We start from the raw sequence: 18,264 nt of genomic DNA on the forward strand, positions 1-18,264 counted from the left end.
TTAACAAGCAGCGAAAATATTTGTTTTCGTACAAATTCAGAATATCTTTTGTGATTAACAGAGGATGGACTCTAGATTTAGAATAAATGGATGGTGGGTAAATAATGACAGAATTTTCATTATTTGGTGTACTTAAAACTTTGACCTACTCTATAACCACAGATTACTACAACAACTGCCTTACTATTAGAAAACCATTCATTTAAATGGTATAGTGCAGGAATGGGCAAACTTGATCCTTGAGAACCGGTGTCCCAGCAGAGTTTTATTCCAACACTAGTCAAACACTCCGGAACATGCTAATCAGTGTCTTTAAGATCACAAGAAATCTATAAGCATGTGTGTTTGATTAGGGTTGGAGCTAAACTGTGCAGGACACCGGCCCTCCAGGACCGAGTTTGCCCACCCCTGGTATAGTGCATAACAATGCATATCATACCTACAGTGGGGAAAATAATTATTGAACACATCACCATTTTTCTCTGAAAACATATGTCTAAAGGTGCCATTGACTTCAAATTTTCAAGATATTGGTAACAGCCAAAGAAATCTATATACGCAAAGAAAACAAATCTAATTAGTTTACAAATTAGGTAATACGTAATAAAATTAAATGGCGCAGGGGAAAGTATTGAACACATGAAGAAAGGGAGGTGTAGAAAGGCAGTGAAAGCCCAGACAGCAGCTAAAACCTCTCAGTAGTTGTTCAGCAACCCTCTGTCCTTAATCACTGTAAGTTAATATTAGCTGCATCAATCCAACATCTACCTTACTAGGATGATGAAGATGAAACCAAGATGACAATTTCAGCAAGACAATGTTCCAAAACAGCTAAGGAAACTCTCAAATGCTTTCAGAGAAAGAACATCAAGCTGTAGAATGGCCCAGCCAATCACCTGACGTGAATCCAATAGAAAATATAAATTAAAGGTCAGATTTGATAGACGAGACCCACAGAACCAGCAAGATTTTTACACTCTGTTGAAGTCACATTTCACACCTGAGCAATTCATGTGACTTCATTCTACATGTAAGAGGCATCTTTAAGCTTTTATATATATATATATATATATATATATATATATATATATATATATATATATATATATATATATATATATATATATATATATATATATAAACCTTTTATATAAAGTACGCATAACTAATGTTTCGGATTTTGTATTGTTTGGGTTTTTACCAAAATCTGGTTCAATTCCATGTCAAAAACATGACATGTTCAATACTTCCCCGCTGTATAGTAATTTATAGAAATGTGAATTATTAGGTCTACAATACTGTAACAATACATTTGAGATACTATAAATACCTAAGTTACTTGCTCCATAACCAAAATAAAAATGCTATATTGCAGCATACCTAATATTACAGACGCAACAGCTTACATTAGGCTTTATGTGTAGTTTTTCAATTGGTAGTCACTTAAAAAAAATGTCGACATGCAAAAAATAAATATTTAAACTGTCCATCTATGAAGTACATTAAACTAACCATCCCTGTTCAAAGGTGTCCAAATTTGCACTCTGCAAATACCATAAACCACTTGAGTTCTTTATGGGCCAATAGGTGTGGTCAAATATGTGAACATATGTTAAACATAAATTATGACACACCTGAGTGTTATTGCTCTAAATAAACAGCAACAAGGTTTGTTCATTTAGGTTACCACTGGGGTTTTTTAAGGTAAATGACAGTAGATTTACAAGCTTGATATCTAAGACCAAAAGTTCCAGCTATATGAATCTCGATTCTTACCTTTGTTCAGTAGTTTTGGTCGGAAGTTTCAGACAGGAAACAGTTAAAGTTCAGTTTTATTTCCCCAGTTTGCAAAGGGCTGATGTGGGTCAAAAACACTGCGGACACACTCGGTGAAAAACTGAGTGTGCTTTCTCTCTTTTCTCTGTGTAATATACCATCAGACAGCCAAACCACACCTCCAGAAACACTCCCCTATCCTGCTGGAGATAAAAACAAATACCTCGCAGCTGTGTGGAGGAATGAGGCTTTCATTATTGTTAAATATGCACAGCAGACCAAAGCATATTCAGTAGCAGTCATTAGACGTTTTTACATTAACACACACACTGTTTATTTGAAACAGGGTAATTTGAAGTAAAGGCAAGCATTTTTTTTTAGGTCTGTTTAAAAGTACGAATAATGTTTGGGACAAAAAAATAAATAAATAATTAAATAAAATATAAACTTCATTAAGTATATATTCTTATATTATAAGTATAATAAGTATGAATATGAATTATACCTCATATGTAAATGAATATGCAATGAATATTAATTGCACGTTAGTTTCAAAGAAAGAACCAAATAAATAAATGGATTTTTCTAATAATTTCATAAATAAGTAATTAAAAATGAATGCAAAAATATGATAAAATAAATCTAATTTTCTTAAAATAAATTAATGTATTTTTCACCAATTTTTAATATATTTTAAAATCAGCAGAAATTATTTTCTTCCCTTAAATATTTTGTTAATTATTATTTTAGGCACATGCATGTTTTTACAATATAAATGCATAAAATATTTTAAGAAAGCCCTTTTACATTTTAAGATGGGGGTTCATGGCATCAAAAACTCCCGAAAACCCTTAAAACATTTTATGCTATTCTCATTAGTGTTAAATATGCACAGGAGCAAAATATATTTACAACTGCACTTATATACAGTAATCATAGAAAAAAGAAAAGAAGTCTGCAAACACTGTCTTCTTTGTGTGTGTAACTTTAAACAAGGTTACTGGAGGAAAAGCCAAGCCTCTTTTTTCCACTACATTCACAGTTGCTGGCTGGCATTTCTGAGTGAAGCAATGTGTGAAGCTCATGACACTGAAACCTTTTCTCATGAATGATTATGGATTTCACCAGTATTTAACCAAGTATGCATTTAACAGTTTCTGTCAATCATTTTAAAATATTGCAATATTGCTGACATTTCTCTGATGGCGTCTAAGGCTTTCGTTTTTGTGATGCAAATGAGCAGGTGTGATTATCACACATTAGACTAGTATTAAAATTCTTAAAATAGGCATTGTTAATATTTTAAAATGTAGCTTGTTCCATCCAATGCATTGTTATTACTGAAAAAGTCTGACTGTATTAATATATTGAAATGTTCTAGTCATTTTTTCTGAAATGATTTGATCAAAGTGTGTACTTGTCTGTCTTTGTGCATGTGTAGTTTGTATTCCTCATGTTGTGGGGACAAAATGTAACCACAAGTGTAGGAATGCCAGTAATTTTTTTGGCACCCATAAGGGAAACCCATTGTGTGTGTATTTTACAATGTAACATTGCTGTTGTGCTCAAGAAACATTTCTTATTATTATCAATGTTGAAAACAGCTGCACTTTTTATTGGAAAATGTAATGCATTAGTTTCAGTATTCTATGACCTCAGACTGTACTAAAGTATCCTGTCATATCAAAGTAATAATAATTAATTATAATAATATTAAATCATTCATATATTTTCTTGTCGACTTAGTCCCTTTATTAATCTGGGGTCGCCACAGCGGAATGAAACGCCAACTTATCCAGCATGTTTTTACGCAGCGGATGCCCTTCCAGCCGCAACCCATCTCTGGGAAACAATTTAGTCTACCCAGTTCACCTGTACCACCTGTACTGTGGGGGAGACCGGAGCACCCGGAGGAAACCCACGCGAAGGCAGGGAAAACATGCAAACTCCACACAGAAACGCCAACTGAGTCGAGGTTCGAACCAGCGACCTTCTTGCTGTGAGGCGACAGCACTACCTACTGTGCCATTGCATTGGCCATAATAATATTAATTAATAATAATAATAGGGCGACACGGTGGCGCAGTAGGTAGTGCTGTCGCCTCATAGCAAGAAGGTCGCTGGTTTGAGCCTCGGCTGGGTCAGTTGGCATTTCTGTGTGGAGTTTGCATGTTCTCCACGCGTTCCGGTGGGTTTCCTCCTAGTGCTCCGGTTTTTCCCACAGTCCAAAGAAATGCCGTACCGGTGAATATGTTAAGCTAATTTGTTTGTATTGTATGTGTGCGAATGAGTGTAAATGGATGTTTCTCAGTGATGGGTTGTGGCTGGAAGGGCATCCGCTGCATTAAAAACCTGCTGGATAAGTTGGCGGTTCATTCCGCTGTGGCGACTCCACATTAATAAAGGGACTAAGCCGAGAATGAATGATAATAAAAAATGAGTTTAACATTTTGCAGATTTAATCAAATAAAAGATACTGTGTCAGCCGAAAAAACAAACAAATAAATACAATTAGATTAAAATCAACAAAATATTACAAAAATAAATGTAAAAATAGATAGAGTAATAGAAACAAATATGTTACTTATTAGATCTGCATATCAATTTATTAGATTATTATTAAAAAGAATGTAAGATTCACTTTATTTAATTATTATTTCTGGCAAGAATTTTAAATATTTGTAGCTCTTTACAACACGGCACAGATAGTTACTATAATGTATTTACTAACATGATATGAACAAACAATAAACAATTCTTGTTCAACATTTACTAATGGATTATTAAAACCTAACATTGCGCTTGTTAAGTTAGGGATAAAGAACATCAAGGAGGTTGTTATCACAGAATAAAGTCTGTCATGAAGCGTGGTATAAGACTGAAGGCCTTTATGCTGTGAAAACAACCGTCTTAGAGGTAATTTACCATTCTTTTACATGACTACTTGACACAAAACATAATAATTAGACAATAAAACATTGTTCTGAGCCAAAAAAAAGTGTATTAATTTTTTATTAAATGCAAAGCTGACAGAAACAAAAGCAGCTGATGGAGTATGCACTAATCTGCACGTTATTCAGTCATAAGATGGCACCAAACAGTCAAATATGCAAAGATAAATTAAGCATATACTAAACTACGTAATGTTTGTTAATAACAAAATGATGCCAAACAGTCAAAAATTGTTAAAAACCAGAGTGTGATGGACAGGCAGATTTATGATTGTGGGTGTAAGGATACATTTGAACATTTTTATTGGCAATCAGCATGATTCCTAATTACCAGATGAGCCTGGATTATTTAGCGGTTGTTATCCCGGAATAACATACCTTGTAATCTCATGTCTGAACAGCCCGAATCAAGTATTTCAGACAGCCACGTAATAATAAAATTGGTTAATACAATGTTAGTTAAAATAACTATGAACATATTTTCAAGTTTTCCCATGTCTATGCAGATAACCTCAGCTGAATGTTTTTGCAAACTTAAAGCTGTTACACACTGCAAGGAAGGTGATTTCAAAAAAAAAAAAAAAACACATAATAATGGCTCTTTCACCAAGTTACAATAAATCTAAACTTCACATGCACATACAAAGACCTTTTGCATGAATTAATCCCAGACACCTCCACTTGTTTTGCAATACATTAGCATGACAGAAAAAAAAATATCCTAGCAGTTTGCCAGAACAGGCTAAACTGAAATTTTCCAGGGTGAAGGCAGATCAGCCCCTTAACATTCCTCCTCACTTTCTGTTATTGAAGCGGTTTCAGGCAACATGTTGAAGCTGCTCCAGACTTAGGCATTTGAAATTTCTCATTGTTCAGTGAAGATGGATCGGTATGTCGACTCTCCCACAATGCTAGAGAAGATTGCGTAGGATTGCATGCAATGTCTTATCTCTTTGGTGGTGACACTTTTTAGTGGTCGTTTGTGATCCTGCACTACCTGCTGTGCTTGGTTTTTGTATAACAAACATACCTTGAAGAAAGTTAAGATGGACCAGGTGTTAATGCCAGACATTAGTAACTGAATGTTGTTACACGATTCTGCTTAGTTTATGTTAATGGTTGGCTATTTGCTAGATTGGTGGTTGGTAGTAAAATAAAATTATTAACTAGTTATTTATTACTTATAGATAAAAAATAAATTTACAAGCTCTACAAATTACTAAAAATAAATAAATACAATGTGTATTTTACAACAGTTCAACGGCATAATCTTGTATATAAACACAGAGAGTATCAAAAATGCTTTTGTATAAGGAACTACTTTCTTCCACCATTCATTCACATCTGCAGTTGACATCAAAACAGCAGAAACCATTGCTACTGTACTTCACCAACGTCACTTTAGAGCTAGTATTTGAAGGATTCTCTAGCGTAAAATCCAAAGTGATGGCAAAACAGGGGATTTTGCTCACATTTTAAGATTATAAAGCCGGATTTCCACTGCACACGACATTAGGACATGACTGTCGGAATAAGCCCTCTTTGTGGCAGTCGCAGAGAATTTTCAGTTTTGTCATGCACCATGGAAGCAGGATTCTCATGGTGTCCAAAATAAAGAAATGTAAAAGCAAGAGTCTTTATTCTCTGTTCATGAAGGTTGAGTGAATGATTTAATCAATGAATACTAAAAACTGATCACAGGCTTATAGACTGCTAAACATTTTAAGAGAGAATGTTGAGACAACATTAAAAAATATTTTTTAATACTATATTAGAAAAAATAAATGTTTTATAATATATATATTTTTCTGATTCAAAAAATAATGAAAGAAACTTCTATTTCTCATCTCGCACACACAGATCGATCAGTCACATACGATCCAGTCATAGGAGTTTCAATATTTTAACCTATCCGCTGCTCAAATCAGATACGAATTTTCCGCATACAGAGATGATCGGCACTCCACACAGCTCACATTGGAAATGAAATGAATGGCTTCCGGTGTGTCGTTTGTCATTTGTCGTGTGCAGTGGAAAGGCGGCTTAAGGCTAAACAGCATGAAATGCCATCAGTCTACAGAGATTTCCCAGTATTTCTCTGTTGCAATGGGTAGATCACAATAATTAACCCACTTACCAGTTTTATGATGATATGATCAGCTGTAATTAAAAAATAGTTCAATGAGTTTTTCCTCCCCTAATATCGTATTATGCGGTCTCTTTCTCCATCTTATGGCGAAATGTCAACCCTCTTTGCTCTGCTCAATGACAAGCTAAGTACAACTGATGCGCTCCAAAAATTATAAATATTTAAAATAAGCAATATTCTTATAAATAAACTGCATAGCTGCAATCTAAACAACTACATCACTGCCTAAAAAGCCTCAAAAGTACATTATGTTGTCTAACAGCTGCATTATTTGCAAAGTCCCTTTAAGGCAAGTCATTTTACTTGGCAGCCATCTTTGAACTGGCTCTCGGGCAGTATGCTGGGGCAATCTGCCTTAATGGGCAAACTCAATTTCTTCATCAAATTCAAACATCAAATTCTTAAAGTCTTGCTAAGCTTACAATTACATTATATATTTGAAATCAGCAATTAAATGAAACAACTATCATCTCAATGGAGTTTTTTCTAAACGTCAGACTCAAACAAAAACGGCATATTTTCAGGTTCACTCAAAAGGAATGAGATCACAACACCAAGCTCGTTTACGGCAGTGTTACACATTATCATCTTCTGGATAATGGTTTGTCAGATCGCGCTGGTCTCCTAAAGTAATTCACAGCTTGGTCTTGATGGCCAGTCTCCTCCAGAAATGAAAGTGTATCTTTGATTGTGTGCGCTTAAATAGTTGCTGTCATGTGATGTGCGTTTGACATGACTGACTGTACCTCGCATTAGTTTCATACAGATTACAAAACTAAAACACTTGTGTTTTTACGTGCACTTAGTTCATTTAAAAGTACAGATTTTAAGCTTTATGCGGATATATTTCTTATGTCTGTGAAGCAAGTACTCACTGAGATTCCATTGTGTTTGTTGACCACCAAGCTGTCGTAAAAGCAGATGTCTTGTACGAGCTTCTCCGTCAGTTTATAGCAATCGATGATTGGCTCCTGTACTAGCAGGCAGAGCTTCATTCGCCATATTAACTGTTACACTTTTCCCCATTCAGAACTAGACAATTGATATGTCTTGTGTGTATTTTGTAGTCTTTGATATTTGTCAAACTGTAGTGAGTTTACTGATCTGCTGTCATTCTATGTGGGTGGAGTACTACACAAGGATGAAGAGGCTGTATGAGTGCTGATATTACAGAATATCGCACGGCTATCAGTCAATCAAACTCGAGAACCAAGATTCGAGACAAAAATGTTGTATAAAAAAAAAAAAAAAAATATATATATATATATATATATATATATATATATATATATATATATATATATATATATATATATATATATATATATATACTCAATTATCTCAGAAATAACAGTTTGTTGGCAAAAGCCTCTAAACGTCACCTGTCTTTGACAGCAAAAGCCACTATCAAGTAAACAGAAGTTGCAAACGCAGCGGCCAGTTAAGAAGCATGTAAAAAAGAGTATAACGAGAAGAATGGCGGAAAATACTGAAATCTAATCAAAGACCCACCAGCTAGTTTCCACTTCAAAGTGTGGAGACACTGAGTTTTACAAGACCGTCGATGGAAAGGCACTGGATAAAAACTCCTGTTCTTTCAGACAGAACACATCTGGGAATGCTGTGAGACATTTAAGGCAATGATCATTAGCTGAACTCATTCTACATTGTTGCAATTCATGTTGAACTAATCTAAACCCTCCAGGTAAATCAGATCCTGTCATTACCATGTTACGAAAAGGATAGTAATTATTTTGATATTACTGCATGAACAGAGCCCTGCCCTGATGAGTGTGTGTGAGTTCATCTGAATAGCAAGGTGTTCAAACATCTTATGTTGTGCCTTTTTCTTTGTTTGAGGTGTTTACAAGCCCAGCATACATGTTGAGACGCCTTCCGAATTTTTCAATATTCAGACACCTCATTCATCTCCTCCCACTGTTCTAAAGCAGATGAGGTCATAGGAACTGCCACAGCAACTATGCAAGGCTCGGCCTAAAGAATCAAGGTGTGGCACTTTTACTGTCTGTTCTGAGTTTTGATAACATTGATAAAGGTCACTTGTTTTTTTTTTTGGCATTTTTCAGATAAAAAGGGTGTGTGACTTGTTTTCTCTGTCTTTTTTTTTAGCAAAAGGTCAGTGAAGCTGTTAATGTTATAGTAGTTTTAGTTTGTAAAGGTTTTTTATATGCAGGTACTTTTTAACATGCAACTTTCAAACTAACTTTTCCCCACACTTAAAACAAAAAGTCAGTCTCACTTCATATTTAGTGGCCTCAAAGGGATAGTTCACCCAAAAATGAAAAATCTGCCATCAATTTCTCACCTTTGACCTGTGTTTTCTTGATTTCTGTTGAGGAATGATATACTGAATAATTGATGTACTGAATCATGTTGAAAACCTGTAACCAGGCCCGGATTGGCTAATCGGGAGGACCGGGAGAATTCCCGGTGGGCCGGTCCGTTTTTTGGCCGCGAGGGCCGGTGTCCCTAGCTTCAGAATCTGTTGCTCTCAGCAGTCACACTTTTTAAATTAATTTATTTATTTGACCACAGTCTTCTTATTCATTATTTTACCGTAGCTCTGCTCTGTTTATATATAAGTAGCCTGCAGGTTATTCATTATATGACAACAACTGCTGTGGTCTAGTGGTTAGCACGTTAGATAACAACGCTGCCGACCGGGGTTTGATTCTCGTCTGAGTATGTTTTTTTTTTTTTTTTAAATTGTTTATTGTTAAGACATGTATTACTGTTAGGGTTGTTGAACATTTGAAGTTCTAAAGCAGCTGTTTTCTTAAAAAAGACGTGATATTGTAATTAGAATCTGAATTGGAAATTACCTTATTTTAATATAGTCAGTCGTGAACTGAGGTGGGCCGGTCTGAGGCTTGAAACTCCAGGGCTGAAAAGCAGTCCTACTCCGGCCCTGCCTGTAACTATTGACTTTCGTAGTATTTGTTTTTCTTTCTATGAATGTCAATGGTTACAGATTTTAAACATTCTTCAAAATATCTTCTTTTGTGCTTAAAATATCCCAAACTGGTTTGTAACTTGTCAAGAGTGAGTAAATGATGACAGAACTTATTTTTAGAACTATTATTATGCTCTTATATTTAAGCTGATGAGCGACATGGTGGCGCAGTGGGTAGCACGTACGCCTCACAGCAAGGAGGTCACTGGTTTGAGCCTTGGCTGGGTCAGTTGGCATTTCTGTGTGGAGTTTGCATGTTCTCCCCGTGTTTGCGTGAGTTTCCTCCGGGTGCTTCATTTTCCTCCACAGTCCAAAGACATGTGCTATAGGGGAATTAGGTATGCTAAAATTGACTGTAGTGTATGAGTGTGTTTCCCAGTAATGGGTTGCTGCTGAAAGGGCATTCGCTGCGTAAAACATATGCTGGATAAGTTAGCGGTTCATTCCGCTGTGGCGACCCCAGATTAATAAAGGCACTAAGCCAAAAAGAAGATGAATGTATTAATTTAAGCTAATTTATTAATTTTCTTTTTGGCTTAGTTTCCACAGCCTACAGGAGTATTGTTGCTAACCATGTCCATCTCTTTATGACCACAGTCTACCCAACTTTTGATGGCTACTTCCAGCAGGATAACATGTCATGTCATAAAGCGCGAATCATCTCAGATTGGTTTCTTGAACATGACAATGAGTTTACTGTACTCAAATGGCCTCCACATTCACCAGAGCTCAATCCAATAGAGCACCTTTGGTATGGGGTGAAATGGGAGATTCACATCATGGATGTGCAGCCGACAAATCTGCAGCAACTGCGTGATGCTATCATGTCAATATAGATCAAAATCTCAGGAATATTTCCAGTACGTTGTAGATTCTATGTCACGAAGAATTAAGACAGTTCTGGAGGCAAAAGGGGGTCCAACACGGTAATAGTAAGGTGTACCTAATAAAGTGGCCAGTGTAATTTGTCAACATTTTTTTAAGTGTATTGGTAACAGGTTTCATTCATAACTTATTTCTATAGCAGATTGTCCTGAAATGTTCTGAAGTGGTATATTGCAGGTTTCATTTAGCTCTTCTCTGTTTTATCTTCCTTTTCTCTAGCCAAATGTGATCATTTATTCAGGTCAGCACACACTACACAACTGTCAGAGTTTTATCAGCTGTTTTCCCTCTGAAATATGATTTTACTGCATGCTTGTAATAATTAATATGATTTATGATGCTTTGTAGAGTCAGAGTGTTGATATTTGACATTTCAGCTATATATAATCTCCAATCCAATGATGTGTTCACCATAAACAGAGATGTTTTGTGTTGAAGGGTTTAATAACAGATTATGAAGACATGCTGATAAATGAACATTTGCAAAATAACACCATAGTTAACTTTAGATTATGTTTGTAGTGCATTAAAATTTGATGTAAATTATTTCAATTATGATGCACATTTTCCCTCACTTGAACCATGTTATTTCATCTTATTTTAGGCAAACAGAAGCCAAGAGCATTTTTCCCCCGAACCAATCATGTGAAATAATTTTCACTTCAAAGACTTTGTTAATTAAACTTCTCTGGCATACAGTTTACTGAAGAATTCTATGATAATTATTGCAGTTCAAACTTAACAACTACTAGTAACACTTATTGTTGACTGAAACTGTTCTTAGGAACTGACATTACAGTTATAGCTTGCTGTGTGAAACTACAAACTATATAGTTGTTAATAAAGTTGCCAAAACCCAAAGCATGTGTGCTGCATTTCTGCAAAAGTAGTAACTTCAAAACCTTAACTGAAACATTTCTAAATGTTCTGAAAGAAGATTAAACTCTAACAAGTCTTTCTCTTGGCTTGAAATACCAAATATTGAGTTTAGATTGCATGGTTTTTAAAGTAGTTGGGTCACAGATGTTTTCACTCTGCATGACTATCCAGCGTTTTTTCTTTTTTGACCGGTTGTTGAATTGCTAAGATGATACGTCAAACAAACACAAGTGTCCCTGCCACATTTCCTCAAGTTTTTCCTCCACTTATCAAAAAATAAACCCTTTTAACATCTTCCCCAACCTCCCGCTGGCCTGCAGATACTCATACTTGTGGATGCTGCTCTCTCATTGGCTTTAGGTAATCGGCAATGTCAGAACACATTTCACACGGCTTGATTTCGAATCACAGACAGGTCCAGATGCCAAAAATGTTAGCATGCCAAATACCTCACAAGTGTCAACGACTCATCAGTGATTCTCTCAGATGGCGTATTTGATAGTCCACACTGTGTGATTGTTGGTCATGTGAATGATCACTGATTGTGAATTTAAGGCATTTGCGATTTCTCAAGCCTGTCAAAATCGGGGCTAAAATCAGTTTAGCAGTCTGAACTCGGCACAAGATTACTTTTATTTTGCCAACATTATTCTATTATTATTCTCCCATGCAAAACATTCACCGTAAAATGCAGGCTTCTACACACTTCATGTTGTTTAATTTTAAGTGAACTGAACATAAAACAATTAAGTTGTTCTCAAGTTTCTGTTGTTTCAGTTCATTTTGAATGAGTAGTTTGAACAAGCAGCAAAATCTTTATTTGAGTGTGCACTATAGAGGTACACAAAAACAATTGCTTTAGTTTGTTTGTCCAAACACAAACCAATTCACTTTTTTTTAAATTATGTTGATTAAACACACTCGAAAAAATAAGTCATTGGATGAACTCAATTTAATTGAGGGCAGGATTTCCATCAAATAAATTGTTTAGCACCAACTAAAAAAAGTATTTTCACAATTAAATACAATAAAGTTGCTCCAACATGATTTTATCCAAAAAAAAAGGTTTAAATGCATTTGTATTTTTATTGAACTTAAAGATCTAATAATATCATGTCTATTATGTGTTGTATTTTAAATTTTATTACAAGTCTCTTACTTTTTTTGAAGTTATCCTAAATGAACTAAGAGAGACATGTTTAAGCATATTTCATGAGTTACAGCATATACAGTTGAGTGAGACTTATCTCAGAACAGGACAGTTATTGCTCACTGAGCAAAGCAATAAACTGCATTTTTGCTAATTAAGCTGCCAACGCCCAAAGCATGAGTGCTTCTGCAAGGTATTAATCTCAAAACCTTTTCCAAATCTTCAAACTTAAGTGAAGACTATACTCTAACGAGACTTTCTATTGACTTTAAATACTATTGTCAATATTTCCCTCTCCTAATTCAATCCCATGTAAAGCATGCTGGGAACTACATGTTCCAAAACAACGTAGTTGGACCAACACAGTTCTTTCATGTTGTCCCAACACAAAGGTAAGGTAAAATACTAGTTTGCAAATTTAAGTGGACTGAACATAAAACAAATTGTTTGTCAAAAAAATTGTGAAGAAATGTGTTTCAGCTCAATTTAAAAAAGTTCACAGTGAGAAATGCAGGGTTCCACGCAATTCATTTGTGTTATCCCAACACAAACTTATAAGTAGCCCAACTTTACAAATTTAAGTGGACTGAACATTAAGCAATTAAGTTGCCCCAAAAGAATCTGAAGAACTGTGTTGTTTCAGCTCATTTTGTATAAGCAGTTTGAACAAGCAGCAAGATATTTGTTCACTAAAGAGGTACACTAATACAATTCCTTCAGTTTGTCCAAACACAAAATTATTTAACTGTTTTAGATTAAGTTTATTGAACATAAAATAAATAAATTGTCCAAAAAATGGTCAAGAATTGTGTTTCAACTCAATTTAAACAAGTACACTGTAAGAAATGTAGGGTTCCACATTCATTTATTTTGTCCCAGGACAAATCAGTTGATTTTAAAAATTAGAAATAATCGGATTGAACGTAAAGCAATTGAATTGTCCCTAAAAATCAAGATTTGTGTTGTTTCAGCTCATTTATATAAGTAGTTTGAACAAGCAGAAAAAAGAAAAAAAAAACTAAATAAACCAGCTTCTTTAGAAACTGGCAGGAAAACAACTTCACTCCTGCCAAAAACAATTATCATGCTATCCGTGATGAAAGTTTCATAGTCATCCTAATCCTCATTGACACCTCTTTATTTAGCTGTAAAAAAACAACAACTCACATATACACATATATGAAATCTCATATAGTACTCAGTCATGCAATGGATCTATTGTACAGCTCGTCTGTGATTAGATAAATAGTTTAGATTAACATACACAACGACCCTGTTTCCCCTGCTTCTGGTATCTGCTAAGTGCCGCTCCCAGTTGGACAATTCCTCACATTTTCTGTTCATTGTTCTTGTCTTGACATCCACAGCGTCCTGAATAGCAGGAAGCCAAGAGTATGAGAAAAAGCACTTAATGTGACGTGATTCAGATTAGGAGGAGAACCTTCCAACCACTGTGGAATCAATTACATAAAGGGAAAACAGCTCCACCTTTTAACTTGAAGTCTTATTTCAGTTTCAAACTAAACACAAGGTTTTTAGAATAAGATTTCCCTTTCCATGCTGTAAAAATATCAATTTACACTTATATCAAATGAACACTTTGCTGTAGTTTAGGTGTTTTCTGTTTATTCATACACTAGTTGCATTTTGGGACTGCTCTGACAATATTTGATGTTGAAAAGTTTAGCAAAGTGAAATTTATTAAAACATTTTATTTGTTTAAATGATATATTATCTGACTTTATTATGTGAAATCATTAACAACACCTCATAATAGCACACCAGCTGTTAGATTTTTATACAACAGTTTTTTTATAAGCACAAAAATGAATAAAAAACATTTAAACAATCTATAATATTTTTATACAAATAGTAGCAAAAAGTATTAAGTAAAAAAAAAAAAATGCACCATATAGAGTAAATAATATAAACCATTAGCTCTTACTTGGTTAAACTCAAAACATTGAAATTGGAGTGGAAAGTAGTGATGTGACGTTGTGCGCTGAGGTTCGAAGCATGCATTAAAAAAAAAAAAAAAAAAACGATACATCTCGCAGTGAAGCAGTGTACCGGAGCTTGATTCGCTTTGCCATCATCACCTGATCAGTGATGAATGAAGCTTCATTTTCGCCTATGCCCACGTGACTGCTTCAAATTTTGATTCAAAGGTTTAAACACTCTCATGGGTTAGTAAAATGTACAGCGAGAGATTAGGCGTTGATTACATACATTTCTACTGCACTAAGCACTGCACCGGTCACACACACCAGTAATTAAACTAAATAGAATTGTAATTTATAGTAAAAAGGTTTTGAACCATACTAAAGTGTATTAGCCTGTTTTTTTTTTACCTTATCTTTAAAGAAAATCACTGCATATCGTAGTTAAGTGTTTAACAGAGGCCAGCTGGTGAGTGCAGCCAGAAAGCATCACTCTCATAGCCTCCTCCTTAGAGCATTCACCTCCCATGGAAGAATCGCCAGTTCGATCTCCGCTTGGAACGAGGGGGTGGGTGAAGGACTAGAATAGGATAGAAATAAATACTTTTGAATAACTTGGACTTTACTAGTCATCGTGGTGTAATGTAACATACCTTGTGTTAACTATACAGTAATCGAGTAATTTGTTTATATTATTGTTGTTGTATTACTACATGAACGAACTGGTCAGTTGTGGACATTTGACATTAGAGCAACACGGTGCTTTCCCACACTTTAACTAGCTTTGAGTAACGAACCTTTTTCCAATACAATTGAGTCAAGCATTTCACTGGTTCAGAAAGCTTCATTTCACCATCACTAGTGGAAAGTAAAATGGTCCATGAATCATAAGTGCCCTACTGTCAACTCAAGGAAGACGCCCCAACTTTTTTTTTTTCAAACTTTTTAGAAGCATCTGCCCTAGCTAAATGATTTCTTTAAAGTTTAAGAGACTGCAACCATTTCAGTAAGCCATTTATGAAAAGTAGATGGTAAAGTGGACTTCCAATCCATCAAGATCACCTTTTTAGGGCCTGCAGATTCACCCTACTCAAGGGTTCAGATCCAACTCTGATCGAACACACCTGAACCAATTAATTAGGACCTGAACAGCACTTGATAATTACAGGCAGGTGTGTTTAATATGGGTTGCAACTGCAATCTGCAGGAAGGTAGATATCCAGGAACAGGGTTGAGCACCCCTGACTTAAAGTATATCAAGCTCCAATTAAATACTAGAGGTGGGCAAAGCAAGGCTAAATGGAACACTGAAAGAGTCAAAGCAATGTGTCATAGCTTCCAAATATTTCGAAACCCCTCTCTATAGTGGTCATTTTTATGTATTGCTCTGGAACAGCTTCTGCAAAGAAACAGTTACGCAAACTGAAGTATTAAAACCCACGTTGTAGAGTTGAGATTTCAAGAGATTTAGTGAATTGGTGAGAGTTTCAGACTAGCATGCAGAGTAATGGGTTCGAATCCAGTGAAATGCAGATATGGATGTTAGTTTTTAAATGCTTTGTTCTTGTAACGTGTTTTGTTTTAACGTTGGTCTGACATCCGAATAAACACTTTGTGAATACATATGTATGATATGTTAATATGAATAAGTCAGTATCCGAACTCGAGGCATTGGCAGCACAGTAACTTTAAGCACATATACAGTCCACTATAGGCTACATAAGATAGATAGTTTTTTCTGACCCTGTCAGTCAAACACAGCTTCACTAGGCAAGGGTGTAGAATTGGCATGGACGGAGGGGACATGTTTCCACCAATATCTACCAATTACTGAAATACAATAACAATATATGAATAACAATAATTGAATTGACTTCAAAATAATGAAATAATGATCCCTCAACCCTTAGTAACCTACTTGTTCACAAAGGGTTAAAGTCAAGTTTGATATGAGTTCATTATAATGCTATTAATCAAGGCTTTGCAATTTATCAAAATTCTGTTTTCATTTTGGTTTTTCTGATTATGACAAACAATATTCGCGATAAAACTGTTAAATTGAGTCACACACATCTCTAAATTTCTCTACATTCATACCTCCTCAAAGCCAGATTGGCGTAAAATCATGTAAATTGACTTTTCGCAGCATGGAATGTGATTCATTAGTTGTTATTTGTATTATTACATGTAAGTGTTTTTTTTTTTTTTTATCTTATTACGTATTGTTTAAAAGCCCAAAAACTATTTGCGCAATGCATACACTATAGGATATATGTCCCCACCAATGTCAAGAGCGAATCTACACCCTTGTCGCTAGGTCTTAAAACACTTCTAAAATGGCCAATGCTCTGAATCACTTTAGTCACATGACCTGTGTGTTTTGAATCACTTCAGTCAAATGACCTGTGTGTTTTGAATCAATTTAGTCACATGACCTGTGTGTTTTGAAACACTATAGTCATGTGACCTGGGGCCCTTTTCAGAAAGAAGGTTAAGTGAAATCTCAAAGTATTTTAACCCTGAAATGAGAGAAACTCTGGGTTTTCCGTTTCAAAATGGCAGGTTTGTTACTCTCGAGAAAGCAGGGTATGTCAAGCCTGTTTCTGAAAGAGAGGTACCTTTAACTCAGAGTCAGTTACTGTGGTAACTTACTCTGTACACCAAACTTGGTCAGGAGCAGGTTTTATTCTCTAAACTCTGCGTTTCTGTCTGTCTCCTCCAATTTTGTAAAGGCGAAGCGGTATTTCTTGCCTTAGCCTTACATATTCACCCTCCTATTTTAATGCTTATTTTGGATATGCGCATAAAACGATTGATGGAAACGTCATGATGTACATAAATTTTGAAAATACGCATAAAAAACGTGCATATCTGAGTAGGATAAACTTTATATTCGATAAAAAAAGATGCGCATAAACTATAATGGAAACACTTTTACTGAGCAAATTCCAGTATGTGCATTAAAAAGGGTTATATAAGAGATCATATGATGATGAAAATGTGTGTGAATAGACAAACCTGCAGGCTGAGCACACTGTAACACATCTTAAATGTTGCTTTGGTCATTCATTCTAAAACGCCTTAAGCGTTTCAGTAATAATGTTACTATATTATTAATGACCTCCAGAGTGTCTAGAGTGTGTTAAGAGCACCTGTTCTCTGCATCTGATCTCTGCGTCTCATGGCTTCAAATGCCCCCACGTGTTCATTATGTCAGCATTTTCTTCTGAGGCGCAAGTACATTTATTAAGTAAAGAAATGATTGACACAGCTTCTTCTACTGCATAAATTCTGTTTTTACTGTTAATATTTGACCCCCATTAAATCAGGAAGTGACGATTTTGTTCTCTTTGATTCGCTTGATGAAAACACTGCTCTCAACGCAACATCTTTTATGCGTTATTCCAGTTTTGCAAATAAAAATAATTCATATTTTTGGATGGAAACAGCTATTGCCTACATTTCAGTCACACAAAGAACAAAGTCTTGTATGAGAATGGCTTGTCCTTTTTTAATAAACAATTAGCTTAAATTTACTGACCTTCACCATGCAGCGACAT

At 35.2% G+C, this 18,264-nt stretch overlaps 1 protein-coding gene across 1 annotated transcript in view; it reads right to left on the minus strand.

Annotated features, from left to right (window-relative positions):
- eppk1 (epiplakin 1) overlaps positions 1-1,908 on the minus strand; it is a 24,427-nt gene extending 22,519 nt beyond the window's left edge. Inside the window, exon 1 of the mRNA NM_001326484.2 lies at positions 1,777-1,908. The gene's annotated coding sequence lies outside the window, so the exon portion shown is untranslated. The remainder of the gene's footprint in view (positions 1-1,776) is intronic.
- Between the last annotated feature and the right edge of the window lie 16,356 nt (positions 1,909-18,264).

The sequence above is a fragment of the Danio rerio genome, chromosome 19 (assembly GCF_052040795.2).
Source record: "Danio rerio strain M-AB ecotype USA chromosome 19, GRCz13ab, whole genome shotgun sequence".
Lineage (NCBI taxonomy): Eukaryota > Metazoa > Chordata > Actinopteri > Cypriniformes > Danionidae > Danio > Danio rerio.